Below are 14041 nucleotides of genomic sequence, written 5' to 3' on the forward strand. Positions count from 1 at the left end.
CACAGCAACACATGTCACTGTCCTTTCTTGTGTCCCAGCCCTTGACAAAACACAGGTCCCAGGGAGGAGCTCAGGGGTATAAATCAGTCAGAAAGAACAGGATCACCACCTAAATTCTTAACTGTTTACGAAACACACAGTTGTTATTAACCAGCAGGAGCATTTGAACTTGACATACATCTTCATCAAGGAGGCTTGTTAAAAAGACAAAAAGATCAGGCTTTAGAGCAGGGATTAACAGAAAGGAAGAGGGGCAGATAGCAAGAGAAGCAGCAGCATTTAAAGTTTTAGAAGCTCAGGGAGAAGGGAAGGAGGAAGTGAGGAGGAAAATGAGAGAGGGTTAAGGGGGCATTTTCTGAGATTAACATTTTTAGATGACACTTCTTACATTTTGTATTTTGAAAGACTTGTAAATGGTGTAATTCCCCCTCACATAGCTGGAAGGAGAGTGCTGGAAATGAAATCTAGGAAAGAGCCATGTACACAAAAGAAATATATTTTGGTTTTCATCAGGTATTTTTATAGTCAACCTATTAATAGTTAAATTGTAATATTTCCACTTGTTTTGGGCATTATATCCTACAAGGAAGGAAAGGGTGTCAGAGAACAGACAAGGAGTCCCCATACAGAAGCCAACAATTACCTGTGGTCAGTTTCCTTTTCTAGACCTCAGTTTCACCTTCAGTAAATTACCAGGAATGAATAGGAGAAGTCTAACTTTCCTTAATTAGTCCTCTCAGAAGCTACAAATCAAAGAATGTGTCACTGGGTGGCCATTTGGGAATTTTAGAACTAGACCTTGTAAGGGCTGCAAAGGAAGAGTGGGATGCAGCTCAATTTTAAACACAAAATGAACCTTGTGGAACTCAATAAATTGGCAGACAAGAGAGCTTAAATTTTATACTCTAAAAGCTGTAAGTATATTTCAATATTCTAGAGCAAACCGACCGAAAACCAATCAAAGCAAATTTTTGAGATGCAGATGCAATCAAATTAAATGAATGGTTTGCTCTGGGACAAGAGGAGGACTGATGTTAGGGATAATAAAATAATGAAAGGATGAATGGCTGTCCCTTGAAAGGACATAAAGTTCCTAGCTGATACGCTGAAAATCAAGTAGAAGTGGGAAAACATCAAGAGACAATTCAGATCAGAAAAGAAAAATGCTTAGCAACTGAAAGTCTAAAAATTTTGCAAAGCTAATGCAAACTGTAGCTCACATAATCATGGAAAACATGCAAGTCAACACCAGGGCACCAGGGTGATTTTATGTGCCCCAAATTAGTTTTCATATTACTTCAAAGTTGAGGGAGTTGGGTGACAATCTAAAATCACAACATCATTTATAAAACGAATCCAAGAGATTGAGCAATGCTGAGATGCCCAACTGAGATATACTGGCAATCATGTGTAACTGAAAGGAATCTAAAGATGCACTATTGCAGGAATAGGTAACACAACAATAGATGTCACCAAGGTATAGTAAAAATAAGATTTGCATAAAATATGTAATAACTTAGAAAAATACTTAGGATATTTTAATGGTAAAGCAGGAAACAAAACAGTACATACAGTACAAGTATATACATACAAAACACTGGCAAGATACAGATAAAATACTGACTGTTTAGGTGAGGCTATCAGTGAAATTATTCTTCATACATTTTCTTTCTATACTTTCATACTTTCCTAATTTCTTCTAATAACATTTTATAATGAAAAATAGAAAAAAATGCATGCATGTGTTTTTTCACAAAGTATTTTTCCTTCATTCAAATTTTCTTAATGGTATTTATTATCCAAATAGAGACAATGCGTGTTTTTTGTCATTTTTACTTACTATTTCCTAGAAGCTTGAAGATTTGAGACCAGCCTTAGAAATCTCAAAAATGTTCAACTATGTTTCAGAATTGTTGAATAAGCTAGAGTCTTTTGATGCTCTTAGTTAATTTGAAAGACAGATGCACCCATCAAAGACTACCTATATTAGTATAAGGTAAAGGTGAGAGACTGATATATGGCTTAGGCACAAACTAGTACTTTACTAATCTAGAGACTATGTTAACCACACCAAGCTGTGATGTCCTTTAGATGATTAAGAATAATGTATTTTAAGTTGTAAATGCAAGTGTATCCCCCCTTTTTCTTGTCTTTGATTTAAACTTAATATCTAAACCATCAGATTACAGATTGAGTCAAAAGGGGCAAAATGCACAAGATTCCTTTGCGTAGCATTGAGATTTCCTCTGATTACTTTCCACAGGCTGTATTGTAACACAGTGATTACAGTTAGCCCCCTGACCGTGGGCTGCAAGGGATAGAGGCACATGTGATGATGTTAATAAAAAAGAGTGCTGAACAGGCACTATTCCTGGAAAAATCATTCAAAATGCCTGATTTCCATAAGCAGACTGATGACAGTTGTACACAGCCAGTATACAAGAGTGAGATTCAAATATTTTTGACATTTGTTATGGTTAACTATAACTTCCATGTTGACAAACTCAAAGATCAGTTCTTTGTCATCATTGCTCTTGACCTCTTGGCAGCACTTCACAGGGCTGCCAAGGCTCTCCTCCTTTAAACAGTGTCCTCAATGGGCTTCTGGTTCACTACAACAATCCCTAGGCTGTCCTTCTGTCTTTGACTTCTCTGTCTTGCTATCCTCTGATCAAACCTCTTAACGGTGTTGGCTTCAGAACCTACATCTGGGAGACCTTCTTTACCTGCACCATTGCTTCCCTGGTGAACTCATCCAATTTCATGCTGTTACATATCACATGCTTATAAATCCTCAACTTACAGCCCTAGCTAGGACATTTCTAGAGCACATATCCAAACATCCACCTGAAATCTGAATCTGGATATTTAACAATTCAAACCTCACACATCTACAGCTGCACCCCTGGTCTCCCCTGCTTCCCTCACCCACTCTTGACAAAGTGTCTTGGCTTATTCAAACTTTACTCACACTCCTAAACCCCACCCTCATATCTGGTCACCCTCTATCTGATTGGGTTCTTTTTCCTCTACCATCCTCCCCCCACCCCCGTGATGTCTATTCACCTTGCATGTCTTAATCAAGAACCCCATTCGATCTATTTAGCCAGGACACTCCTCTTACCCCTGATAATTTCCTCTTAACAATTTTCCATCCACTAACTCCCACATTGCTCCTTGGCTATGGATTCCCATGTACACATGCTGTATTCAGAGTTGAACTCAATGTGTCTCTTATATAGAAAATCCCACCGCAATGTTCCCTATATCTATTGTCATGATCCTGAATAGAGTCTGCTTTATCGTCTTTCACAAGTGAATTTTTTAACACCCTCAAACCTGGCCCCCCACAGGCTTCCCTATTCCAGTTGAATAAAAAACCTATGTTTTATCTAACTTTTCTATTTCTACCCACAAGTAATCTATCAGGACAAAAATCCTGGGAGTGATCTTTGATACAACTCTTTCAAACTCCACATCTATTCCACCAAAAAAGGCTTTGGCTCCACCTTCAAATAAATTCCAAATTTAAGCACTTCTCACCACTTTCCACCACCATCCTGATCCTGGCCATCAACATATATCCCTGGATTATTTCAGTGTCTTTTAACAGAGGTCTTCCTGCCTACTGGCTCATCAACCCAAAGTCTATTTGCAAAACAGCTTCCAGAGTGATCCGTTTAAAGCATGAGGCAGATCTTGTCCTACCTCAAAGCCCAAATGCCTCCATATTTCACTACAAGACTAAGAGTCCAATCAGCCTTAATGCTTACTCAGTCTGGCCCTGTTATTTCTTTCATCTCCTGCTACTTTCCCACTTGATGACTCTGCTTTGGCCATACTGGCCAACTTGCTCTGTTTACAATGTGCCAAGTCCTTCTTCAAATGCTTGTGTGTCACTGATTATTAGCAGTTGCAACTCATTCCCTCTGGCAATCCAACATCCTGTGCCCTCTTGTATTTCCTCCACAGCACCCATCGCTTCATATTTATTTATTATGTTTTCCTACCAGTCCCCACCCCAGAGCCATCAGTACCAGGCTTGTAGCTGTCATTCATTGCTATATTACCCATCACCTGAGCAAACTGTATAATAGAAATACAATGCTTGCCACAAATGTAATTTTAACACACTGAAAAAAGTAAACAAAACAGTTGACACTGATTTTAACAATTTATTTTATTTAACCCAAGATATCCAACTTATAATCATTTCAATGTATAACTAATAAAAACAATTATTCAAATATCTCACATTCTTTTTCCTTATAAAGTCTTTGAAACATTGTGGGTTTTACACTCACAATGTTTACACTCACAGCACATATAAAATTTTAGCTAGCTACATGTTAAGTGCTAATAGCCACAATGTGCCTAGTGGTTTCCATATTGACAGTGTAGGTCTATTCTACTCTATTGTGTGTTTATTCAATGGTTTAAAAAATTACTGGGAAAAGTACAGAAAAAAGACTTACAGACATCCGTTCAAGATGGAGGCATAGCTAAACATGGGTAACCATGCTTCACCTCCTGAACAACTACAGAAAAAATTACAACCAGACCTCAAAACAAGTAACACCAAAAACCGTCAGAAAATTGAGCTGTATGGAAGTCTAACAACCAAGGATTTAAAGAAGTCACTTTCATCCAGGCAGGGAGGAGAGGGGCAGATATGGAGATGGGAAGAGAGGTGTGTAGACCCAACATGACTCAGAGAGCTGGCAGAACAGGTGGTCCCACATGTATGTGTGGTAGATAAAAATTGGGAGGGATACCTTGGGAGTGAAGGATCCCAACCTCAGGCCAGACCACACAGCCCAGGGTTCCTGCACCAGGGTGATAAATCCCCGTAACTTCTGGCTGTAAAAATCAGTAGGGATTGGGGTGGTAGAAGACACTGTTGGACTTTCAGGAGACTCTGCTTAAAGGGCCAAGAAGGACTTAGAACTTACACATATCTATCCCCTCTGGAATTTACCACCAGGGCAATAGCTGGAAGGGTAGCAGTTGCATACAGGGAGTTAAGTGAAGTGACTGCAAACAATGTGAGTGCAGAGCAAAACCCCAGAAGCCAGGCAACGGCATTGTCCCCACTCTGGGCCCTCCCCCTACATAGAGCCACAAAGTGGTGAAGCAGGATGCCCTGCCCTGGTGAATATCTAAGGCTCCACCCCACACAATTCACAGATGACTTTTCTACAATAGGCCATGCTACTAAGACAGGAAGTCAAAGCAGCTCTACCTAATACACAGAAACAAACACGAGAAGGCTGCAAAATTGAGGAGACAAAGAAATAGGGCCCAAATGAAAGAACAGAACAAAACTTCAGAAAAAGAACTGAATGAAAAAGAGATAACCAACCTATCAGATGACGAGTTCAAAACACTGGTTATCAGGATGCTCAAACAACTCATTGAGTATAGCAACAGCATTAAAAAAAACCCAGGAAGAAATGAAAGTTACATTATGTGCAATAAACAAAAATTTACAGGAAACTAACAATGCAGGAGATAATGCTAAGATTCAAATCAATGATTTGGAACACAAGGAAAAAATAAGCATCCAACCAGAACAGCAAGATGAAAAAAGAATTAAAGAAATTGAGGATAGTATAAAGAGCCTCTGGGACATCTACAAATGTACCCAACTGAATCACAGGGGTGACAAAACAAGAAGAAAAGCAAGAAATTGAAAACTTATTTGACAAAATAATCAAAGAAAACTTCCTTAATTTGGCAAAGGAAAAAGACATACAAGTCCAGGAAAAACAGAGAAACCCAAACAAGTTGGACCCAAAGAGGAACACACTAAAACACAGCATAATTAAAATGCCAAAGCCTAAAGATAGAGAGAGAATCTTAAAAGCAGAAATAGAATAGCAGAGACTTACCTAACAAAGAGTTCCCACAAGACTGTCAGCTGATTTCTCAAAAGAAACTTCATGGGCTAGATGGGACAAGCAAGAAGTATCTAAAATGATGAAAAACAAGGACCTACAACCAAGATTACTTTATCCAGCAAAGCTATTACTTAGAATGGAAGGGCAGATAAAGTGCTTCCCAGACAAGGTAAAGCTAAAGGAGTTCATCACCATGCCATTATTAGATGAAATATTAGAGACTTATTTAAGAAAAAGATAAAAAATATGAACATTAAAAGGGCAACACATTCACAACTATCAACAACTGTATCTAAAAAACAAGGTAAGCAAAGAACCAGAACAAGAATAGAATCATAGATATGGAGATCCTCTGGAGGGTTACCAGTAGGAAGCAAGAAAGAAGAGAATGGGGGATTAAGAAGCATAATTGGCAGGTACAAAATAGAGGGGTGTTGATAATACTATAGGATATGGAAAAACAAAAGAGCTTATATGCATGACCCATGGACATGAGACTGGGGACTGCTGGAGGGACTGGAGGTACTGGGCAGAGGGAGGCAAAGCAGGAAAAATTGGGACAACTGTAATAGCATAACAAATAAAATATATTTAAAAAATTCTTGGGCACAACCCACTAAATTGAGTTCCTAATCCACAAATGGGTTCCCATGCCCACTCTGAAAAATCTGTAATGCATGGATTTTAGGACACTTCCTCTGGCCTCCAGGAACTGTTCAGGACCCTTAAAGGGAGGCAGATTTCCCAAGGAAGGAGGCCTGGAGGGCAGGGCGAGGAATTCAATGTCCCCGACAGTCCACTGACTGAAATCATAGCAGTCCAGCCAATGATGCAAGACTTCTTTTAATTAAAAGGTACTTTTAAAAAACCCACTGCACTCTCAGATAATTAACAAAACCTCTAATTAGTTATAATTATATATTACATACATGCTAATATAAAAAAATTCAAGGGAAAATCTGCGCAATTTTTACACTTCAGAAAGAGTGCATTTGAATTGAGTGGAAAGACATCAAGTTTTTCATTTTTCTCTCCCTGCCCCAAGCAAAGGCCCTAGAATGACAAGAGTTTAGAGCAAGGAGAGAGAGGTACGAACAATTAATCTTCATTTCCCAGTTTTACGAATCCCACTCACCAAGTCTTTTTAAAAGTTACCATAAATTTCAAATCCAAACTCTTCCCTGGGTGTAAAGTGTCAACTTTTAATGTGGCCTCAAAATAAGGATTCTGCCATTCATATACCATTTGCTCTTTTAAGGTTTGGGATGTTGCTAGATACAGGGGGGTATGCAGTCAAGGCTATGTAGATACGCTACCCTAAAAAGGTATTGTTGTTAGACAGTTAGACTTCAAATATCATCCTGAGGTTTTTGAATTGCCAAAAAAGGGCCATACCTCCTGTATCTCTGTTACTGTGTTGTCACCTAAACTGAGCACTTCATGGTAAGATGCTCAAGGTGCATCTTATGCAGATGGGATATCTGTGCCCTTAGAAGAGCACAAATATTACTTTGAAGAGCAAAAACAATACTTTGAAAAAAATGAGAGCAGCCATTTGTTATTTGGCTTCATATTTTTTATTGTTCACTATGCAAAATATGGCTACTTGATAATTGCTGCAAATATTGTCTTTACTACTAAATATGCCTTCATGTACATTTCAACAAGTAACTTCTGCTTGAAAAAGAACTCTATTGAGCATATTTCTCTGGAAATCAGTATTTAAATTATTTTTCTTTGAAACTAACATGCAGGAGAGACAGCTCTTGTTTACAGAGCAACTAAGTTTAGCATTATGGTTAACAATGTTTAAATAAAGCTAACTTAAAATGCAAACATTTAAATTCTAAAGTTTAACTGTTGTGAAGCCAAGTCAGATCTATGGAAATATAAACAACATGAAAACAGTAATTTCCCCCCAATTCCATTCCTTGTGACAATATTTCAGGCCACTATTTTTTTTTTTATTTAGGAGTAAGAACTCATGCAACTCCAAGGTTGCAAAAGGGTTACAAGTTGAAAAGCTTTGGATGAATCTTGAAAACATTATGCTAAGTGAAAGAAGTGAGTCACAAAATCCACCTAATGCATGATTCAGTTTATGTGAGATATCCAGAAAAGGTAAATCTATACAGACAGAAAGTAGGTTGGTAGTTGCCAGGGAAGTTGGGGGAGTGACTGCTAATTGGTATATACAGGGTCTCTTTCTGGAGTATTAAAATGTTTTAAAGCTAAATTGTGATGATGGTTACAAATTCTGTGAATATACTAAAAAAACACTGAACTGCACACTTCAACTGGGTGAATTATATTTTGTGTGAATTGTATCTCAATAAAGCTATTATAAAAAATTAACATGCCTGATAACATTCATAACATTGGCATGAAAGATTCAAGAAAATCAAGTTAAATCAACATAGCTTCCACTTAATGCTAAAATACATAAAACTTGACACCACTGTCTCCCTGTTATAGAGCACATTCTCAGAGCAACCAATATCTGCACTTCCTTACATTTGTCATCATCATTCATAATATCTGTCTTCCTCTCTACAATATAAACCCTATGAGGACTGAGGACAGAGACAGGTCTTTCCTGCATAGTGCTATGATCTCAGCACCTGGAACACATATTCAATAAGTATCTGCAATAGAAACTAATGTATGTATGTATGTATAGTATGTACATTCAAATGAATGAATGAATGAATGAATGAATGAATGAAATTATTGGATTGGGACAATTCAACCAATCAAGTTGATCTGTTCTAACTGTCCCCTTAAATCTGTCCTCCAGTTCTCCCACACTAGTGGCCACCCAGGTAGACATTTTCCCAGCAGCCATTGCAGCTTCTCATGACTGTGTGACTGTACTCTTACCAATTAAATGTCAATGGATATAATGTGTACACTTTTTAACTCATTTACTTCAAAGAAAATCACCTGTTTGGACTTCACTGTGCTTCAACCATGTAGATAACGACAAACCACAAAGGAGGAGAGCACAAGAGGGAGATAAACTGCTCAGTCAAACTAGACTGGCCGCACTGTTACATGAAAGAGAAGTAAATTTATATTTTATTTAAGCCATTGTATGTTGGAGTCTGTATGCTACACCAGCCTAGTCTCTATCCTGGCTGTTACAACCCAGGCCTAAGTGCATGTGTGCCATGAAGGAGTCAGGAGAAGCAGGAAGGATTTCAACGCTTAACTAAATTGACTATTGATTTCTGCCAATGGCAACTCAGTGAAGACATTCTCTTACAGTGTCTTCATAACAACTACATGAATTAATAGTCACATAATCCAAATGTTGAATATTATAAAGAGGTCATTTTGAATTAATTTAACTCAGAATATTTTCATTATGTAAGTATTTACATCACATATATAACACACTTTCCAAAGAACCAGTGAATATATTTTAAGTGGCCGATTGGGCAATTCTAGCTTTTTTACAACCAAGAAGTAATTTATAATATGCAAGACACAATGAGTAGAGTCTATAAGGATGCATTATATAACTCCTTGATCTAACAAAAATATATAGCTCAAATTGGAGGTGGGAGAAAACTGCAATGATTACACATTCTTTTAGATTGTTTAACTTTCAGATAAGTTAACTATTAAAAAATGAACAGATGAAATGTGAGGAGTGAACATGCCTCATATTGAAAATTAACCATTTAGTTGTAATCTATAGGATCCTTGACTATTATCATTAACTCCTTGTGCCATTCCAAAATGAATACAAGATAGTGAATTTTACAATTTGAATTTCAATTTGAAGCAAAAATGCACGTGGGTGAATTGTCAATCGTGGGGAAAGCAGGGAGAAACTGATACACAAAACATTACTGAATAACCAAATCAGGACCCTCATGATAGAATAACATCAATGCAATTGTGACCAGAGAAAGTTGCCTTTTTATCTCCGGTCTTGACATTCTAGATGGCCTTGGATAAGTTGCTAATCATCTATGGGACCACTTTCCCAGTTTGTAAAGTGGGGATTATAATAATTGCCAGCTACCTCTCAGAATGCTGGCAACCAGACCTGTTTTATTAAATGCTCAGATCTACTTGGAAGAAAATTGTTATACCACTAGTAAGTATGATGACTATTATTTATGATTATTTGTAACTAAATTTAAAAAATAGCTTCATCTGGTTTTCTGAATTTGCCTGACCACTTTTATGCACATAACCAGTTGTTCCCGTAATGCCAATGAAGGCATATTTATTTGCATCTATGCTGACTGTTAATGATTCCCAGATTCTAAAGTTACTCAGAAGCTCCTGGCATATGAAATCTATACCTTCTTGCAGTGTGAAAGATAGTTTTTTAACCATCACTGGGTAACACGATCTTGTTTTTATTTAAGGTTTATTCATTGGGAAGAAACACTAACCATTCTATCCAGTTTACATATATTTTTTAGATTTTATATATATAATCTAAATATATATTTATGTATATATATATATTTGTGTGTATATAATATATATATTTTAATATTTACCCAAGAATATGTTTACTGATTTTTAGAGAGAGAAACATCGATGTGAAAGAGAAACATCCACTGGTTACCTCTCACACACATTCTGATCCACAACATTGTTGGGGATCAAATCCACAACATTTTGGTGCACAGGACAGTGCTCTCCAGACAACTGAGGCACCCAGCCAGGGCTCAATTTTGTATGTTTCATTTCATATGTTTAAATTCTTTTCCTTTACATATAAGAGATTAAGACATACAGGGATTAGTTTTTAAAGGATCACTGAGTTTGTTAAAAGGTAAAAAAATTACATGTAATTTATCATTTAGTCTATATACCTTACTACTAAAAATAAAACTTAAATGAGAGTCAAAACACAGATGAAACTGATATTGTAGAAGAAAAAAAAGTAATGAAATGCTAACTAGGGGTAGGAAAAATTAAGTTTATTTTAAAATGTATCAACAACAAAAAGTTGAGTTTGAAAAACTACAGTGATTGAGCACAAACTCTGAGCTTCCTAGCAGTTAAGTCAAAATAAAAATTATGTGAATTTGTTACTCAGCTTGCTTTGTGTCAGAAAAGGAGGCATTAGAAGGACAAAATTTTTCCAAATTTTGTTCTTAAATTATGATCATTTCTAAATTATGTTCCTAAAATTTGAAAAGGTGATTTTTATTTTCAGGATATTCTATAACACACTATGTTTTTGACAATAATTGTAAAGGAAGCATTTTGGTAACATAATATTGAATGTCAATTGTAATTAAAAATAATTTTTTAAAAAGAGAGCATTTTCTCTCTTTGTCAACACTAATGACAAATTTAAAAACTTTTTTAACCAAATGTGCCCTTGAGTCATGATATTTTTAACTCTGAACAATATTACAGAATTGGGAAAAATCACATTGTACAATTCATCTGTGTCCATTTTCAGGTCATGGATGTAAGCATGGATATTACAAAGACATCAAGTCAGAGGAAAATCATTCACGCTTACACGATGATTCCAAAGAAAACAATGAAAATCCACTGATGAAGCCCTATTTGAAGCAGTAGAGATAACATAGCTCTCAGGCTGAGTATTCATCTGTTCCACGACTTTTTCAGCTTTGTTTAATCATAATTTGTAGCTGCACCAGAAAGAAATCTTTACTAACATCCAGAGATGAGATAAACACCCTGCACGGCTTTGCAGAGGAACACGTTCAGGTGAGATCCACAGGGATCACAGAGACCAGGAAATACAACTTACAGCTGAGCTGAGATGTTGTGGCAGAGACTGAATGACCCACAAAACAAGAAAAGATTTACTGTACAGCCCTTTACAGACAAAATTTGCAGATCCCGGGAATAGGCTAAGCCTTCATTTTTAAGATTAGAAAACTATGTCTCAGCAAAGGGAAGTGCTTTGCCAAAAGTCACGCTATGACTTGATAACCCCACTGCTGGCTGGAATCACCTCTTTCCAGGCTGGACGATCAAGTGCTTCCCATGAAGATTTAATTTAAACTACAAAAATGGAAAGATGAGGCAAGCTAGATTTTTTGGCACAAATTAAATGTGCCAAAGCGCAAGTATAAAAACAAATCATTACACTTATAATGCATTCTAGAACCCAAAACACTGAGTGAGGTTTAAAATAAACTGATGTAAGAATCTTCACATTATGAAAGCTCTACAATAAACCTATTCAACTAAAGAGTAAGGAGACTGCATCTTTCACGTTCACTAACTTTAATGTAGTAAGTAAGGTATGAGCAAAGGCTTTGTGCAACCAGGCCAGCTAATAATCTGTTTGAAAACAGACACAAATGGAATTATTATTAGTCAAAATTCGAAAATAAAATAAAGATGCTACTTGAGAAATATAAGATGTTAAAGTGACCTACAAGACTAACTTGTATAAGATGAGCACTGCTGTCACTGAGATATTTTAGGAATCAAGAAAATATGTAGCATCCATAACCACTTTAACCAGAGTGCTTTTTGTTCCCCCTCCCAAGTGTGAACTTGAGAAAATTCATTTAGCTTTAATTCATCAAGCAACACTAGTCTTTTGGAAAACTTCTAATTTTAAAATCAAGTACTCATTTGATTTTCAAGCAAGGTCAGGAGAACAAGGCAGCCTATTGCTGACATCACAGGGGTCTGCCCCACGCTGCTCAACAGTTACATCAATGCAGCATGTTGCTATGGTGCCTGACTATTAATTTCTGAAAGAAGGTGATTATAAAGCCACCATATGAACATCAACTGGATGACACCACTTCAGCTCAGAACACTGACATGCGTAACTCTTGTTAGTAGCAAGTTCATTTTATGAAATCGCCATTTTTGTGATGTGAAGATTCCTCTGTAACTTTAAACCTAACAATTCAACACCCTCTACCCCAACTCTCCAAAAAAGTTTAGCTTCAACGAAAGGGAAAAGTTTGATATTTAGGAAAAATGTGACTCTGTGGACCTTTTCTTAAGGGCAATTTTTTCTTTAAAGACATCCCAAAATATGCTACATACATACTCACACACAAATAAATACACATATACTTGATAAATATGTAGATCAGAAGAGAACTGAATTAAATGCCTAAAAGGTAACAGCTACTACCCTACATATAATCCCACTAATCATATTTGCATTTACCTTTTTTGGCTTCTGTAAAGCAATCTTCAGTTACAGTCACTTCTCAAAAGGTCACTTCTTACCCTGAAAACAAAAGAGAACATCAAAATCTGAATGTCAAGAGAAAGTAGCAACCACCTCTTTTGCCTGAGAGAGATTCAAGAAAAACAACAAAGGGACTCAACTATATTTATTGGCAAGTGACTTTCAGAGTTGATAAAAACAAGTCCCAAGATCTCCATTTATCTGGGCCACATGTGTTTGAGATCTTCAAGACAACAAAAGTAACTTGGATGGAAAAAGCAGAGGTGAAACATTTCAAATTTTGTGTAATAACTTTTTCTCATTTGCTGTCTATCAATTTATTTTCACATGGAATAATGCATGACTCATAGGCCCTTGCTTTTGGAAACCAGACTGCTATTTGAATGTGTCTGTTTGGTTAACATCCTCAACCTCTCTACTTTCATTAAAGCAGAGGCTTATTTTTTCCTCCTTCCAAAGAGAGTTAGCTCTGGTAGGCAAGATGCTTTATGCCATTCTGGACATTTCAAAATGAATAAAACCACCACAATTTCAGGTTATAGAGGGGTTGATGAAAGCTGTTCTCAGAATGTTTTCCTCTTAGCATATATCTACAAGATTAATTAAGTTACATAAAAATGGTCCATGTCAGATGAAATAAACAATTGAAATCAAGCTTTCTAAAACACTCTTTCTCCCTCATCCGCTCCTGCCTGTGTATCCTCCCTTACGCTGAACAGTGTGTAATCCTTTAAGAAACACCACAAGCTGCCTCTTTCTGCCCGTGGAACTGGGATCCACATATGGCACAAGTGAAAAGAAAAACACTTGTTTATTAATTTAGATCAAGTTAGCAACAAGGCACAGGATTCATTCCACATCCATTGACCACATGCTAATCTAATTTTTTAAGATGGTGAAATTATATAATATCATTTTACTGAAATGCTAATATCCATTTGCTCACTCTTCAGAACAATATGTAATG

General features: G+C 36.7%; 1 protein-coding gene across 22 annotated transcripts in view; it reads right to left on the minus strand.

Annotated features, from left to right (window-relative positions):
- Positions 1–14041, minus strand: part of FOXP1 (forkhead box P1) — a 627100-nt gene that overhangs the window by 310835 nt on the left and 302224 nt on the right. For all 22 annotated transcript variants that reach the window (XM_045832498.1, XM_045832499.1, XM_045832497.1 and 19 more), the window contains one exon: positions 13051–13113. The gene's annotated coding sequence lies outside the window, so the exon portion shown is untranslated. The remainder of the gene's footprint in view (positions 1–13050; positions 13114–14041) is intronic.

The sequence above is a fragment of the Phyllostomus hastatus genome, unplaced genomic scaffold (assembly GCF_019186645.2).
Source record: "Phyllostomus hastatus isolate PE091 unplaced genomic scaffold, TTU_PhHast_1.1 phas_contig_16, whole genome shotgun sequence".
Classification (NCBI taxonomy): Eukaryota; Metazoa; Chordata; class Mammalia; order Chiroptera; family Phyllostomidae; genus Phyllostomus; species Phyllostomus hastatus.